Here is a 15,858-nt window from a genome sequence, read left to right on the forward strand (position 1 = left end):
TTGCAGTAGCCCCATGAACTAGGGCCCAACCCTCTAAAATAAGTGTCTTTAGGGGACATTTTATCGTTAAATTCTAGTAAAAGGGAAATATGAAAATATTTACTGTGAAATGTTTATAATCTATATATGCATATTTAGAAATGAAATGCTTATTATTTATAATAAAAAGTTAGAATCAGCTACTAACAAGAGATTCATTAAGTGAATTATGGTGCTCCATTCAAAAGATAGTAAAATAGTATACAATTTTGTAAGAATATAGAAAATACACTGGCTAAAAACAACCCAGTAATGTGTGATCAACCCCCCCCCCACAGAGAGAGAGAGAGAGAGAGAGAGAGAGAGAGAGAGAGAGAGAGAGAGAGAGACAGAAGAAAGTACCTTTATTGAAAATAAGTATGCTCCCCTAAAACTAAAAAAAAAAAAGAAAGCTAAAAACAAAATTGTATCAGACTATAATTATAGTCCTTATAGATGAATGAATTGTTCAAATGCTAGAGTTTCTATGACATTCAAATTTTCCATTTATGAGAATAACAGAAGTTCACCCATTGAGGAATGGCTTCTGGGGCTAATCATTTTGCAAGTAGCCCATTTCCACTCTTCCTTTTTTCCTCCATGGGACTACTGAATTAGGCAGTTCTAAACCGTAAGGACTAGAAAAGACCTATCAAGTGGATATATTCAACCCAAAAGGAAGAAATCAGAATGGCAAAGAGTACCAAACACCCACAGCATAATCACCACCAGAGTCCCACAGCAGAAAACTCCTGAACCGGCCATTCCTCCCAGGAAGGGTGAGGATATGGACCAACTTCACATTGAAGATTCTACTTCGGGACGTAATTTTATACCTGGATTTTGTTTTCATAAGTGAAATCAAGGCAGGGCAAGTCTGAAGGCATATCCTTTTTTAGAATATCAAAAGGCATCCTCACATTTGCCTGTGCCTTCTCCTGCTATGGTGTTTGTTAGTGTTGGGGCTACTCTATGGTGTTAGTGTTGGGGTTACTCTGTGGTGTTACTGTTGGGGTTACTCTGTGGTGTTACTGTTGGGGTTACTCTGTGGTGTTAGTGTTGGGGCTACTCTGTGGTGTTAGTGTTGGGGCTACTCTATGGTGTTAGTGTTGGGTCTACTCTGTGGTGTTAGTGTTGGGGCTACTCTGTGGTGTTAGTGTTGGGGCTACTCTGTGGTTCTAGTGTTGGGGCTACTCTGTGGTGTTAGTGTTGGGGCTACTCTGTGGTGTTAGTGTTGGGGCTACTCTGTGGTGTTAGTGTTGGGGCTACTCTGTGGTGTTAGTGTTGGGGTTACTCTGTGGTGTTAGTGTTGGGTCTACTCTGTGGTGTTAGTGTTGGGGCTACTCTGTGGTGTTAGTGTTGGGGCTACTCTGTGGTGTTAGTGTTGGGGCTACTCTGTGGTGTTAGTGTTGGGGTTACTCTATGGTGTTAGTGTTGGGGCTACTCTGTGGTGTTAGTGTTGGGGCTACTCTGTGGTGTTAGTGTTGGGGTTACTCTGTGGTTCTAGTGTTGGGGCTACTCTGTGGTGTTAGTGTTGGGGCTTCTCTGTGCCTACTCACCACCACACCCAGTTTGGTTTTATTCCCTCACTTCCTCTCCTTCCTTCCTGATTCTGTCTTGCTGTGTAGCCAAGGCTGGCCCCAAACTTGAGACCTTCTTGCCTCAATCTCCAAAGAGCCAGTAACAATAGACATTTATCACCCTTCTTCCCTTTCCTCCCCTTACTTCTTTCTTCCGCTCCTCCCACCCCTGCACCCTCCCCCTTCCTTGTCGTCCCCCCCCCCTTTCTTCCCGTCTCTCCCCCATTCCTTCGGGGAGACACAGACTGGCTACTTTCCTCAGGCTGGCCTTGAACCTACTGTGTAGCCAAAACAAGCCTTAAACTTGTGAATCTTCTACTCCAGCTTTCCAAGTAATTGGGATGACAGGCATGTTACAGCAATCGTCTTTCTTAAGATTCATCTCAAGACATTGTCTTATTTTGAAAAAAAAAAAAAAATGCTAACACCGGAAACAAACCTTTGGCCATTCCGGGTCAAGCAGTGCCAAAGGATCTGATCAAATGCATGCTTTAAAGTAAGATTGCTGCTCTTCTGCAAGAGTAAGGCTTGGAGATGGCTCAGTGGTTAGGAGCACTGACTACTCTTCCAGAGGTCCTGAGTTCAGTTCCCAGCACCCACATGGTGGCTCACAACCATCTGTAATGAGATCTGGCGCCCTCTTCTGGCCTGCAGGGGTACATGCAGGCAGAACGCTGTATACATAATAAATACAGCATACATAATAAATAAGCAAATCTTTAAAAAAAAAAAAAAAAGTTCTTTTCCCCCTAGGAAAAGGAGCAAAAGAAAATCAAAATGAGGCACAAGAAAGCCCCCAAACGTAAGGTGAAGCCTGATTTTTACCTCTCCTTTTTCCATGCCAATCAAGGTTAGCTGATCACACAACCAGAAATTCAATTGTCAAGTTTGTTGCAAGAATTAAGAAAAAAATTTTAAAAATTAGGAGCCGAGAGTACAGCTCAGTGATACAACACATGTATTATGCATAAGACCCTGGGTTCTATTCTCAGCACCACAAAAATTAAAAAATAAAAAGGTAAACAGTAAAAGCCCTCTGTCTAGTGCAAAAGACTCTATTGTTAGATTATTACCAGAGGTGAACTAGTGTCTGGTTTGTCTGCAGACAGGAACAATGACATAAGCAGACAGCTGGGGTCCATGGCAGACGGGGCATCTACTGAATGCAGACCGGATTCCCATTCGCTGAGCTACACCTGTCGGACTGGAAGCCCCTGGTGCTTCAGTCATGAGTGAGCACATCCTGTTCAGGGATTTCAGGCCTCAGGAAGCAGGCCTTCGGCTCCACCCTGCAGTGCTGGCGCAGAATCAAGTCTGGGCTGACTTCCCTCCCCGGTCTGCCTGGCACTGCCTTTCCAGTACCATCTGGCTTCAAGCCAGAGTCTCAAGTTGTTCAGGACACCAGTGGCCTGAAAGTGGTACACCTCCCCCAATGCTAGAATGGGAGATTTCCCCTCCCACCTCTTTCCTCCCAGTTATTCCTATTTCCACTTTTGTTTCCACTCAGCTCCATACTCCAGAAAAGGGTTTGTAAGGCTGAAGGGCAGAGAAGAAAACCCGAGGGTCAGTCTGTCCCATTGACCATGATTCTGAACTAGGAGCATGTGAAAGAAAATGATTCATTAGTGGCCGGACAAAGACATGTCATGTGAAGGCCTAGACCTTTTCTCGGACCTTGAGCCCCTACGTTGACCTGCTTTTTTGTTTTGTTTTGTTTTTTGTTGTTGTTTTTGTTTTTCGAGACAGGGTTTCTCTGTGTAGCTTTGTGCCTTTCCTGGAACTCATTTGGTAGCCCAGGCTGGCCTCGAACTCACAGAGATTCGCCTGCCTCTGCCTCCCGAGTGCTGGGACTAAAGGCGTGCGCCACCGCCACCCGGCACTGACCTGCTTTTCATCATGTACATGATCCTGATGATAAAATACTAGGACAACCTCAAACTGGCTTCCCAGACTTGGCTTTAGATCGTGAGGCATTAACCACCATGGTCTGCAGTTCGTTCTAAGTTTTGAGAGGAAAAAGAAACCGAGAACAGAAAAACTTCACTTTTCACCCATTTCTCAGAAGAGAGAGAGAGAATATGAAAGTAGGAGTGAGAAATTATGTTCCACATTTTTTTTTTCTCATAAGACACTAGAATAGATACCCTGACTGACGGCAGACACAAATAAGCACCTATCAAAGAAGGTCAACTTTAGAAAGAGCGGTTCCTGGTATTCCCAGCTCCAGATGTCCTGTGCGTAGGGAAAGGTGGAGCAGGCTTTTGGTGTCCCACAGTGGAACGTTGCTATACTGTTGGGGCACACCTAACAGGAACTCCAGAGGACATGAGACAGTTCAATACATATGTCAGAAGGAGGGGAGTGGAGCAGAAAAGGATGAAGGAATGATGACTGATATTTAAAGATTTCAAAGACAGGTATTTGCAGACACGAGATTCATGAAGCTGAAGAACAGAAAAGTCCATGTTGGTGGATGTCAGAGTCGAATCTCTGAAAACAAAGATGGGATGTAAATCTTGAAAGCAGTGAAGGAAAATGATGCATGATTACAATAGATATATCTGATCCACAGCGTACTTCTCAAGAGAAACTACGGGACTAGAAGAGAGTTGAAAAATACCACTAAAATCTTGAAAACAAGGAAAACCTAAACCCCGGAATTTTTATATTTTATTTTGCAGGTGCTTATTATACATGGGTACGCACATGCCACAGTGCCTGTGTGGGAGTTAGAGGACAACTTGTGGGGGCTGATCTTCTCCTTCGACCTGTGGGGACCAAACTCAAGTCATTGGGCACCTCACTGGTCTTCACTCAGTATTTTACATCCACTGGATGTAAATTTACATTCAAATATGAAAGCAAATAACATTTAAATTTTCATATAAAAGGTAAGAACTTGTGGCCCACAGACATGCACTATAGCTTTAAACTCGGAAAAAAAAAAAGTTATTTAAAGGGAATTATAAATGGAAACTCTGGTCCTCAGGAAGAACACCAGAATGAACAAATGTCTGGGTAAATCAGGATGATTTATGTTGGCCATAGCCTCTTAAATTCTTTGTAAATTATTTGTTTAAGACTAAGCAGTCTATTAGTGGTAAAGGTCTTATGTAAAAGACAAGTTCTCACAGGCTTCCTAAACGATAACGTATTTATCTTATGGGATTTGGACATTTTACTTGTCTATTCCAGCCTGTTCTCACCATGATAGGCTGGTTTTGAGGATAGACTGAGCAGGTCTTTGGATGAAGAATGGGACCTTTGAAAATTACAAATGGGAAAACTGAGAGGATCTATATGGCTGGAAGGAGCATAGACACATGGAAGGGGAAAAGCTTGTGATCAGACGCCCCCATGGTAAAACGTCTGGTTACGGTAAGAGGCCTAAGAAGAACCTATCTGAGATTTTGGCAGAAGGGGAGAAATGAATGTGATCTACACAGTCTACTTCCTGCCTTCCTTAACTCTCCACTCTACGCCTATTGCAGATCCTCTGTGGACTCGACAAGAATGTCTCTGACTTAAGCAGGACTTGACATTTCATCTCCAGTCCATGCTAGAGGTTGAAAGATCCCAGCATACTAGCTTAGCCTAACGCCATTTCAAGTAAGGTCTGAAAAGCGCGGGGTGTCTACGGCCGGCCTCCTGGCCCCAGAAAAGGGTACTAAAGGTCAGAAAAACAACTTGGAGCCAGGCAGCAGGCGTGTCAAGCTCGGGGAAAAACCACGAGCTGCCCTGAGTTTGAACCCGGCCTCATTTGAATCGTCCAATCAGAACCCTGCAAACCATGAGCTGCCCTGAGTTTGAACCCGCCCTCCTCGTGCTCCTGCTGCCCGACCCTATAAAAACCCTCCGCTCCAGCCCGGGGGCGCGCCAGTCTCTTGAGCTTCTTGAGGGACTGTGTTGCCCCGGGTACCCGTGTTCCTGAATAAAGCCTCTTGCTGTTTGCATCTGACTCGTGGTCTCGTGTGATCTCTGGGCGAGGGTCTCTCCAGAGGGAAGACTGCCTTCGGGAGTCTTTCAAGGTGAACACAAGATAGTGGGATCTGGGAGCTTCTGAGGGAATTTACAGTGTCAAGATCCGCCCATGAGTGGAGGAAGGTAATGAACTGGGAGGGTGGCGGATGCATCACCTGCCTGAATCATGGATACCAAAAGACTAAGGACGGTGAGTGTTCTGGGTGGACCTCCAGGAGGGACTGAATACTTCAGGTGCTGACATTCTTGGTAAACACTGAGTGCCCTGGAATTTGGCAAAAGAAGACACAAGGAGAGAAGAAGGGTGTGGCTGGTGTTGTGAGCATCAAAAGAAAAGGATATGAGTGAGAGAAAAAAAAAAAGATCCATAACCATAAGCAGCAAGAACATTTCTTGGAAGGTATCTGTTTCCCTCCCAAATTCCATTCTTCTGCTTGTTGAACAGAACTACTGCTAACAAGGCCTGCTGAGGAATCTGAGAATCCTTCATGTCTTTTCCTCTCTTCATTACTTACACCTAACCAATAAACTTTTTTTTTTTTTTAAATATCTTTTACCCTGAGACAGGGTTTCGCTGTGTAGCTTTAGAGCCTGTCCTGTAATGGAACTCTCTCTGTAGCCCAGGCTGGCCTCGAACTCACAGATCCGCCTGCCTCTGCCTCCTGAGTGGTGGGATTAAAGGCATGCATCACCACCACCTGGCTACTACTAAACTCGTAACAGCACCGATCTACTCCAGAGTCACATACGTATGAATTGAGAGAAGCTCGGGTATTGGAGGTCCTCATGCTCTGTTCTGGCAAGACAGACAGATTGGTCTAAAGTTCTGAAGAGAAACCCGAGTTGTTGAGTTAGTGCTTGGGATACTTTGGGCAGACACACGGAACTCCAATTCGCACCAGAGGTTGTTAGCTTTGTAGTTTCTTTTAGGGAGACGTTTAAATGCTCCCCAACCCGCTTCCCTGTCCTCCCCCTCCTCCTCCCAAGGATCTGGCAGCTTCCTCAACAGAAAGAAGACAACGTGAATGTTAGCAGGTCCAGAACACCAAAACACAGGTGATACCAGTGACCTAGTTCACCTAGTTGGCGATGGGAGGGAAGTGGAGATTAACTATCTGCCCATTAGGAATCAAAAATCAATTCTACCTTACAGGCCAATGCTCTGCAGTACTGTGGTGAGGATTCTGAGGCGTCGAGGCTTGGATATGGGCATGGGAAGGGAGCTCTGGGGTGGACACGGTAACAGGTGCTCAAGAGTGCTTTTCTTAACCCAAGCGGCTTGTTTATAGAGGGAGAAGCCTTATTAACTGGTACCCAGAAAGTGAGGGACTGCCTAGACTGATACCAAGGAGTAAGGTGTCTCTGTGTCACGGAAGCTCAGGACCTGTCTGTCAGGTCTGGGTCAAGTCCCAATCGAAGAGTTAAGAAAAACACTGTGAGAGCAAGAAAAGCCTGTTTATCACCACCAACGTTTGCTAAATTCCTCCTAAGAGTTGGTTGTCCAGTTCAGTCAGGCCTGAACACTGCAGCGGTCACTTTCAAGTCAGACTTGATATCTTCCTTCATCTGCCCACACAGGTAAAAAAATGAAGCCCGGGGCTCATCTGATCTACACAGATCTCTCATATTTCAACAGAAATCCTAGGGATCTGAATATTTTTAAAAAATATTCATTTATTCATGGGATTTTTGAAACAGTTTATATATAGCCTAGACTGACCTCCAACTCCTGGTCCTTCCGACTCAGCCTCTTGAGGGCAGGGATTCCAGACACGCACCATCACAGCACAGTGCCCTCAGACGGAAATCTTGAGTCTTAGACCACCCTCTCCCCACTCTTATGGCTCATTAGAAACCATCAGCTCTTCACCCCAATCTCCAGAAAGCCTTTTTTTTGGTCGAGGGAGTGTTGTCTTCTTCAAACGTCTAGCCCTAGACAGCGAATGGTGACTTTGTGAGGAGTCTTTGTGAGGAGCCCACAGAATGGGAAAGGGTGCTAGAAATTCCGAATTTGAGTTCCTCCCATCCGATGGTTAAGAATGTCGTCTAGCTTCTGCAGGCAGAAGAACCTGGGGCAGTCTTCCTGTGAGCAGCTTGCTCTTGCATGTGAACAGGGCTAGGGAATGCTCCTTGTTGGACTCCGTGTGTGTGTGTGTGTGTGTGTGTGTGTGTGTGTGTGTGTGTGTGTGTGAAGGTGAATGTGGCCCATTCTTGGGTGGGGTTAACTCCTTTAGGGAAGTCCCCGCGAAGGGTCTGCCTTGAAGTTGGCGGCAACTCCTTCGCACCTCTCACTTCCCCATTCTCGGGAAATTCTAGCTCCCACCCTCCACGAAGAGTGAGTAAGAAGGTGGTTCCAGAGAGAGAGAGAGGGAACAAGCTCCATGTGCGGTCCAACAGGGATGTCCTGGACATCTCTTGGCCCTTCCCAAAAACCTTGGGGTCCAGTGTGGCAGGAAACGTCCCCCAAGCCACCGCTTGTCCCCTCCAAGAGGAGGAGGAGGAGGAGCCAGGTGGGTCCTGGGCGCCCCGGGAAGGGTTGTCAGCTCCAGGGCTCCGGGACGCTGCGGGCAGAGAAGAGCGCTTTTAGCCCACGCCCTCGCGGTCCAGGGCTCCACGGTGCCCGGGGTGGTGGTGGGGAAGGAGATCCGACACGCCACGCAGTGTCGCGCTGCCCCCCCCCCCCCCCCGGTGTGGGAGTCGGTGCCCCCCGCGGCGGCGGGCCGGGCGAGCGAGCCAGAGAGCGGGGAAGCGGGCGAGCAGGCGAGCAGGCGAGCGGGCGGGCCGTCCCTGCCCGTCCGCCCGCCCGCCGCTCGCCTCCCCGCCCCCCGGCTTCCTGCGGAGGCCGCGGCCGCCATGTTGTTGTGGGGCTGAGGCGGCGCCGGCGGCGGAGCCCAGCGGCCGTGACAGGCTGCGCAACAGGTTCGCGGCGGCCGGCCGGACTGACGCCTGACCCGGCGGCGGCGGAGGCGGAGGCGGAGGCCCGCACAGCGAGGGGGTCGGCCGGTCCGTGCGCGGGTGTGCGGAGGAGGAGGAGGAGGAGCAGCAGCGGCAGCGCGCGGGGTCGCGCGGGGACGCGCGCCGGGCGCCAGGTGGGTGAAGCCCTCGCGGCGGCCCGGGGGCTTGCGGGGCAGGCAGGTGCGGGCGCCGCCGCCTCCCCGGGGCTTCCACGGGCCGCGCGCCGCACACCGCCTCCCGGGGCCGCTCCTCGGCAGCGCGTGCGGCCCCCGCCCTAGGCCCCGGCGGCGCTCGGCTCCGCTCGGGCCGCGCCGGGCGGAAACCTCGGGCCCCCGGGGTTCCTGCTCCTCCACCGCGGGGCCGGCGGGCCGCTTCCTTCTCCGAGGCCCGGACACCCGGGGCGGTGGGGGGACGGGACGGACCCCGCTTCGCCACGGCCTGGCTTGGCAGGTGACGGCCGCCGCCGCCGCTGCCGCCTCTGGCTGGTGGGGGGCGACGCGGTCCCCGGCTTTTCCTCAGGGGCTCCTGGGTGCGCGTTGCCTTGGAGACCCGTTTTATTTTGGCTTAGTTGGTTTTTTTTTTTTTTTCCCTTCCCCTTCTTGGTCAGCGTTGGTGCAGAGTGTCAGGTGAGCCGCATCCCGGTGCGTCAAAGTGGCCCGAGTCACGGGAGGACAGTGGGCGGATGTTTTGGCGGCGGCCACCGCGGCCGGCTCGCGTTGTAACAGCCCAAGTTGGGAGATTGGGAAGCGTTGACTTCTCTTTCGGCATCGTGCGCTTCCAGGGTTATGCGGGGGAAAGCACAGCAGCAGCGAGAAGGAAACCACCTCGGGAGCCAGAGTAAAGTTCATTGCTTATTGAAGGAAGGGAGAAAAGACGCCGCCTTGCCTTGCCGGGTTGCAGAGTGACTGGGGAAACTGAGGCTGCAAGGGCAGGGGGAGGGGGGCTCTCGTTCTGCAGGGAGACGCTGTTTGCATGTAATTGATCGTGTGCTGGGATGGTCAGTGATTGCCCGTGACCAATATGTTCGTTTGAAACTTGGACTCCTAATGAATAGGAACATTTTGGACAGAGCCAGCTACTTTATAATAGGACTTGAAGTTAGCCCAGACATTACTGCTTTACTACATGCTTTTTATTTATTTATTTATTTATTTATTTTTTGGTCCGTTTCACAAGGGTTCATTGCTTACTCAGGGAGGCAAGTTGTCACTTGGAATTTTGTGTTGTTAGCTTTATTTAGGCAGCACGGGCTGGAGGCCAAGCTGCTTCAGCCTCCGAGAAATTGCTAACTTCTCTCTGAAGGTTTGCTGTATTGTCAGTCACTGATAAAACCTAAAATCAATCCAGAAACATCGCCTACAGACTTGAAACGAATTGACGGGAGGCCTGCAAAATTCAGTTACCAACGATGGAAACTGATGTGTTTCCTTTAGGCTAGGGATTATTCCTATGATTGTCTCGTAATTAAGCAAGCAAAGTGAAAATACATCCCCCCCTTTTTTTTTTTTTTTAAGGATACAGGGAAAAAAAATGTGTGTTGCTGCTGTTTGATGTAATATTGATATCCAGTTGAAAAATCTGCATGTTTTTAAACATTCAATGCATTGAAGCATTCCCTTTGTTCACCTTTATAAAGAAAAGTAAAATGGGCAGTGAAAACTTGACCAATATTGAATGATTGAGTGGAAAGATACCATTGGTCAACACAGCTCGAGGCTCAAATCCTGATTTCTCCTGAATATGAAGAATACGTACATTCAGGGGATTAGATTTGTACTGAAAAGGAAACGTGTTTTTACAAAGATAGAGTAGCATGCGCCCATTACCCAAACTTAGAAGCTTTCAAGATTTTCTTTATCTTTGTCATTTTATCCTGTAGTTATTTTATCTCTTATTACAAAGTGGAAAGTTTCTTGTATAATCTTAGAACTTTTAGAGGTGTGTGTGTGTGTGTGTATGTATTAGGGAGTGGACCAACCGTTTCACACGTTCTGAGCATGCTCTCTGCCATGAGGGCGCATGCGGTCTCTTTTCAGTTTTAATTCATCTTTAATATAGAGTTTCCCAGCGTTCCATCATTTTAGTAAAAGAACATGTATTGTTCGTCATGAACTAAATGTCCTTTAGTATTACAGTGTATCTCCCGTGGTGGTCATCTATAGAGCACTTGCTAGTTTTAGAGCCTGTGCTCAGTGTTTATACGATTACTTAAAGTGTATGAAGTCCTTGGAAGTAATTAATGTCCTCCCGTCAGATAGGTAAGTGAAATGTTAAATTAGGGTTTAACTACTCTAGGTCTCAGAGTTAATAAGTATGAGCATCCCATTTCAGATTAGGATTCTTTTTAACTTTAGCACCAGTGTTCTTGTACATACATCTTGGTTCAGGCAAAACAGATTTGTATGGGCATTCAGTGTGTGTGTGTGTGTGTGTGTGTGTGTGTGTATACAAATGAATTACTGTGTTTACATTAGGAGAGGATGAGCTGGCTTTGTCAGCTCCAGGAAGGGACTGTCAGGACCAGGGTTTGCAGGTTTCCCTGGGAGGACAGAAGAGTGCTCACCACCAAGCTGTGTCTGGAGTCCCCAGTTTACACAGCCACAGTCTCCTTATTTAGCACAGACAGGCCTCGAACTCATCCTGCCTACGGCTGGTATCACATGTACACCTTCACACCCATTGCAGAAGCTTTACATGTTTATTTGTGAAACACTTACATTGGGCCCTATACGTTATTCAGGATTTGATAATTATATCACTAAAATATGATATATTTGTTGTCTAACAACCTGTTTGGAGTTTATTTTTTGTATTTAAAAGAATACCATACTTATGGAAAAAATTTTGGAAAAAGTATTGTGCAAAAAAAGGCTAAACAAGGGAAGACCTTTGGGGTATGCCGATTGTTAAAAGCGGATTCCAAGTGTAAAACAGAAAAAAACAAGAATATTTCAGTTATTTCTGCAGTTGCATAGATCTAAACCTGATCATACATTAGAATGTATTTCCACTTCTTGGCTCTTTTCTGTTAAGTTTGTCCCAGCCTACAGCAGTTGCACCCAGACAAACGTTAGCATTCTCTTGGGTAAAGTGGGCGTGCGTATAGGTATTCTTGAGAAAGAGGAACTGAACCGGCTTTAAAGGATATGAGGCAGAGAGGAAATGGGGGAGGAAGGGAGGAAACGGAGCAGAAATAGGACAGTGAATAGCCTGAGAAATAATGCATTTTTTTTATAACTCGAAGAGTGCAGTGTATTTCATTTGCAATGTTTTGTTTTGAGAGATTCAATTAAAATGTAGCTTCACAGCCATACCTAGACACTGAATAACTTTGTTATTTACTGCACAGCTATTCAGCCGTGATTATGGCAGACATTTAGGGGTCTACAACCAGATGGTAGACATTTAACTTGTTGTATTTAACCACTTGTGTTACGTTTTCTGGATCCTTTTCATTGTGAATGCATATTCATTTGAGAAAAGGTCTGGTTCAATAAAAATTGTGTGTATATTTGTAACTATGTTGGATAAAAGTATAGGCTCTTTACCCCAGCTCCAGCTCCAAATAGGTACATGACCTTAAGCAAGTTTCTTTAATTCTCTCATTTCCGTTTTTTCTTCATCTATAAAACAGGGATGATAACAGTACCTGTTTCACAGTGTTGTGTATAATGTAAAGTGCTTAGTGATTGTGCTTAGCAGAAGTTACCTGTTATCATTGAATTTGCTTTAATGAGAGATTTCAAGCTCATTAGTCTCTCGCTCTCTCTGTGTCTCTCTCTGGTTTGTGATTTATCCTAATGACGACAAAAGAAACTAGCTCTTTTTCTTTTCTTTTTTTTTTTTTTTTTTCTGGAGCGAACCCAGGGCCTCGCGCTTGTTAGGCAAGCACTCTACCACTGAGCTAAATCCCCAACCCAGTAGCTTTTACTCTTGGTACTCAGTTTCTAGCCAGCATCAGAATGAACCGGATGAGAAGGCTGGAGAGTAGAGGACAGGATCTGACCTTCAGTGCATGTGAGCCTGGGCCCCTTAGTTTAGTCTCAATGCCTAGGCTGGTGTGGAGAGAGAATAGTGACAAGTGAGAGCCCGTCAGCCAAGGCGCCTGCAATGTTCACACTGGTCTTTAGGACAGGAGAAGCCTTTGCCTTGCCATTTTCTTCGTGCTGTTTGGGGTCTTCCTTCTAATACACAGTTGTGGCTCTTGTCAGTTGACTGCTTTAATGTAAGTACCAGGTAGGTCGAGTTAATAAATCTTATAATTTATGTAACATTTGGTGGCATTGGTTTTTAGTAATCATGAAATAATCCTCAGGGATTATAAGTAATCACTTCAAAGATTAGCGACATTTTCTGTTAGTTGCTTTCCTTGTTGCTGTGATGGAATACTTGACGAAAACAGTACTTGAGGAAGGAGAAGTTCATTTTGACACATGGTTTAAGGGTGTCGTCCATCACAGCAGGAGGATGAGACAGGTAGTCAGGACGCAGAGAGCTGACGAGATGAATGCCCATGCTCCGCCAGCTTTCTCCTTTGTATGAAGTGCAGGACCCCAGCCCACGGAATAGCAGTCCACATTTAGGGCGCGGCTTCCCACCTCATTAACCTAATCCAGGTAATCCTTCACAGGCCTGCCAGAGACTGATCTCCTAGGTACTGTACATCCTGTCAAGTTGGCCCTCAGTATTAACCATCGTACTTGCCAAGAGTGCTGTGGGTTAGGTAGGAATACAAAGTAGTATTGCTTCTCTAACCCATTGAATTAAGATCTGAAAACCCAAGTAGTAGACGAGAAACCTTCTCACTAGAGCATTTTAGGTTTTCCACTGCTCATTATTTTGGTTTTTATTTTTATTTATTTATTTTTTGTTGTTGTTGTTTTGAGACAGGGTTTCTCTGTGTAGTTTTTGGTGCCTATCCTGGAACTCACTCTGTAGACCAGGCTGGCCTCAAACTCACACCTGCCTCTGCCTCCCGAGTGCTGGGATTAAAGGCGTGCACTGCTAAATTTCTAGTGAAATGCTTATAAATTGGTTTTGTCTTGCTGCAGAGACAGTTTGTAGTGGAGTTTTCCTTGCCCTCCCCTCGTTCATCCCAGTAATTGTGACTTGGAGTTACTACTTTCTCCTTCCAACATCTTGGTTCCTATGGGGTGCACTGGGGTTCCAAGAACTGAGTAACTTGGGTGATTGAGGTGTAAAGAGCCGTTGGATTGGATTTAGGTAACCAGCCAAAACTAACCAGCCTTTTCTGGTAGTACTCTCCAGGACCTGAGCTTCTTAGTTTTTGTAGCTTGATGGCAACCCCCTCTTAAAAAAGCAGAGTGTTGCCGCTCACTCCTATGTCCATCTTGGGGTTTCTCTTCACTGGTGTAAATTTCCTTCATTTTTGTCTTTCTGGGTAGTGTGTATCAGATTTCTTTTCTTTATTCCCTTGATTCTCTTTGAAAGTTAAAGACAGCAGAAGTTACTCATAATTCATAGCATGGTATTCATTCTTTCAAGCCATCATTTCATAAATATTGCATGTTTTCTTGCAAGAAATGTCCAGTGTAATGATTACTATAGCCAGTAGACAAAATATACAACCCTGTCCTGCCATAGTGGCATTTAAATTCAGGAAAAGAGAAGACAATAAAATGTGTTGAACTTAGAGTTTGCCAAGTACAGTGGAGAAAGTTAAGGCAGACAATAAGTGTCTGGAGTGAGTGGTTGTTTGTTTTTTTTTTTTTTTTTTTTTGTGTGTGTGTGTGTGTGTGTGTGTGCGTGTGTGCGTGTGTGCGTGTGTGTGTGTGTGTGTGTGTGTGTGTGTGTGTGTGTGTGTGTGTAGTAATTGGGAGAAGTAAATTTGCTATCTTCAAAATGATCAAGGAACTCCAGACCAAAGAAAATCCACAGTGTACATTTACAATTAAATAAAGGTAGCTGTCATATAAATAAGCTTATTTGTATTTCAGGATAACATGTTTAAGATGGTTTATTATTATTATTTATTTGGTTAGCGCCTGGCAGATCTGTTGATATTTCTTCTCGTTACTGAAATCAGGAAAAACCTCCCCCCACGTAGTGTGCTCTTAAAGCAGAGATTTGCCAAAGAGGGTGGAAGGGGCATTTCATTTGATTTTTCCTAAAAGCACTGGATTGTTTGGGTTTAAATTTTATTGACTTTTGATGTGTACTATTTTTATTATGATGAATAATAAATGTTCTGTGTAGAAGATGGGAATGCTGTAGGGAAACTCAAAGACCATGGTTCTTTCCAGACGTAGCCATCGCTCATGTTTCCACAGATCTCCTCCTAGAACTTCGTCTGTGCAGACGGTGGACCTGTCATGTTGTTCTCTGTGTTATCATGTACTGTGTTTTCCTGCTGTGCTAGGGGTTGAGGCTGAGCATGCAAGGCAAGTGCTTTTCCTTGGATTACATGCCCAGTTCTCGTTCAGTGACTTTTCTTTGTAGTTTACTAATACTGTTGATCAAAACATGCCTCTATTTCCGCTACACACATATCCACAATGTACTTTTGTTGGTGAATAGTGTGTCCCTACTACCAAGTATTAGTAATAGTGTCTAACATTTATAGAGCAGTAGCTGTATCTTCGTTATTTTGGGGACACTTTGCATAAGTTCATTTGGTCTTCAGACTATAAGAACTTTAGAATTGAGGAATTTGAGCAAGTGGAATCATAACTTCCCCAGGGTCACACACTGATAAGCCATAGATCTAGGATCTGGATCTGACTTCCCTTCTGCTTATGATCGCTATCATATTGCTTCTGTAGCATTAAGGTAGTGTGTAATCTATGTCTTGCCGTGGTAGTTCACATCCTGTAGCTGTGTTTGTGTTCATGATTGTGAGCGTTTCCCCAGAATAAATTTCAAGTGGTAGACATCGGATCAGAAGGTCTGGACACTTCTTACTGCCCCTATAAACATACTACCAGGTCACCTTACAGGAAAATTCATTAGTGTGAGTGTGTAAATGAAACCACCTTATTTCCCCACATTCTTGAAAGCTTTGCCTTTAAAAACTACGCTAACCCATTAAAACTACTTTCACTTTTCTTCCTCTGAGTGTTAGTATCAGATGGTCCTTTTCCCATTTACCTTGAGAAATGTTCATTCCCACTTCTTTGCCTTTTCATTAGCATGTTTACTTTGTTCATTTCTCCCTTCCTCTCCTCTCTTCCCTCCCCTTCCTTTTTTTTTTTTTTTTCTGATCCCTTTTGACAGTCTCTTGTAGCCCAGGCTGGCCTCAGATTTACTGTGTAGCCAAGGATAATGTTGGACTTCTGATCCACCTCCCCCACCTCCTTCATGCTGG

General features: G+C 45.8%; 1 protein-coding gene across 9 annotated transcripts in view; it reads left to right on the forward strand.

The window, feature by feature from the left end:
- Itsn2 (intersectin 2) overlaps positions 1–15,858 on the forward strand; it is a 137,259-nt gene that overhangs the window by 6,249 nt on the left and 115,152 nt on the right. For 4 of the 9 annotated variants that reach the window (XM_076559358.1, XM_076559362.1, XM_076559364.1 and 1 more), the window contains exon 1: positions 8,534–8,668. The gene's annotated coding sequence lies outside the window, so the exon portion shown is untranslated. Of the gene's footprint in view, positions 1–4,279; positions 4,977–5,089; positions 5,703–7,921; positions 8,090–8,533; positions 8,669–9,018; positions 9,161–15,858 lie in introns of those variants that run through there. The other 5 variants (XM_076559360.1, XM_076559359.1, XM_076559363.1 and 2 more) reach the window with 5 other exon arrangements.

Source organism: Peromyscus maniculatus, chromosome 22, assembly GCF_049852395.1.
Source record: "Peromyscus maniculatus bairdii isolate BWxNUB_F1_BW_parent chromosome 22, HU_Pman_BW_mat_3.1, whole genome shotgun sequence".
Classification (NCBI taxonomy): Eukaryota; Metazoa; Chordata; class Mammalia; order Rodentia; family Cricetidae; genus Peromyscus; species Peromyscus maniculatus.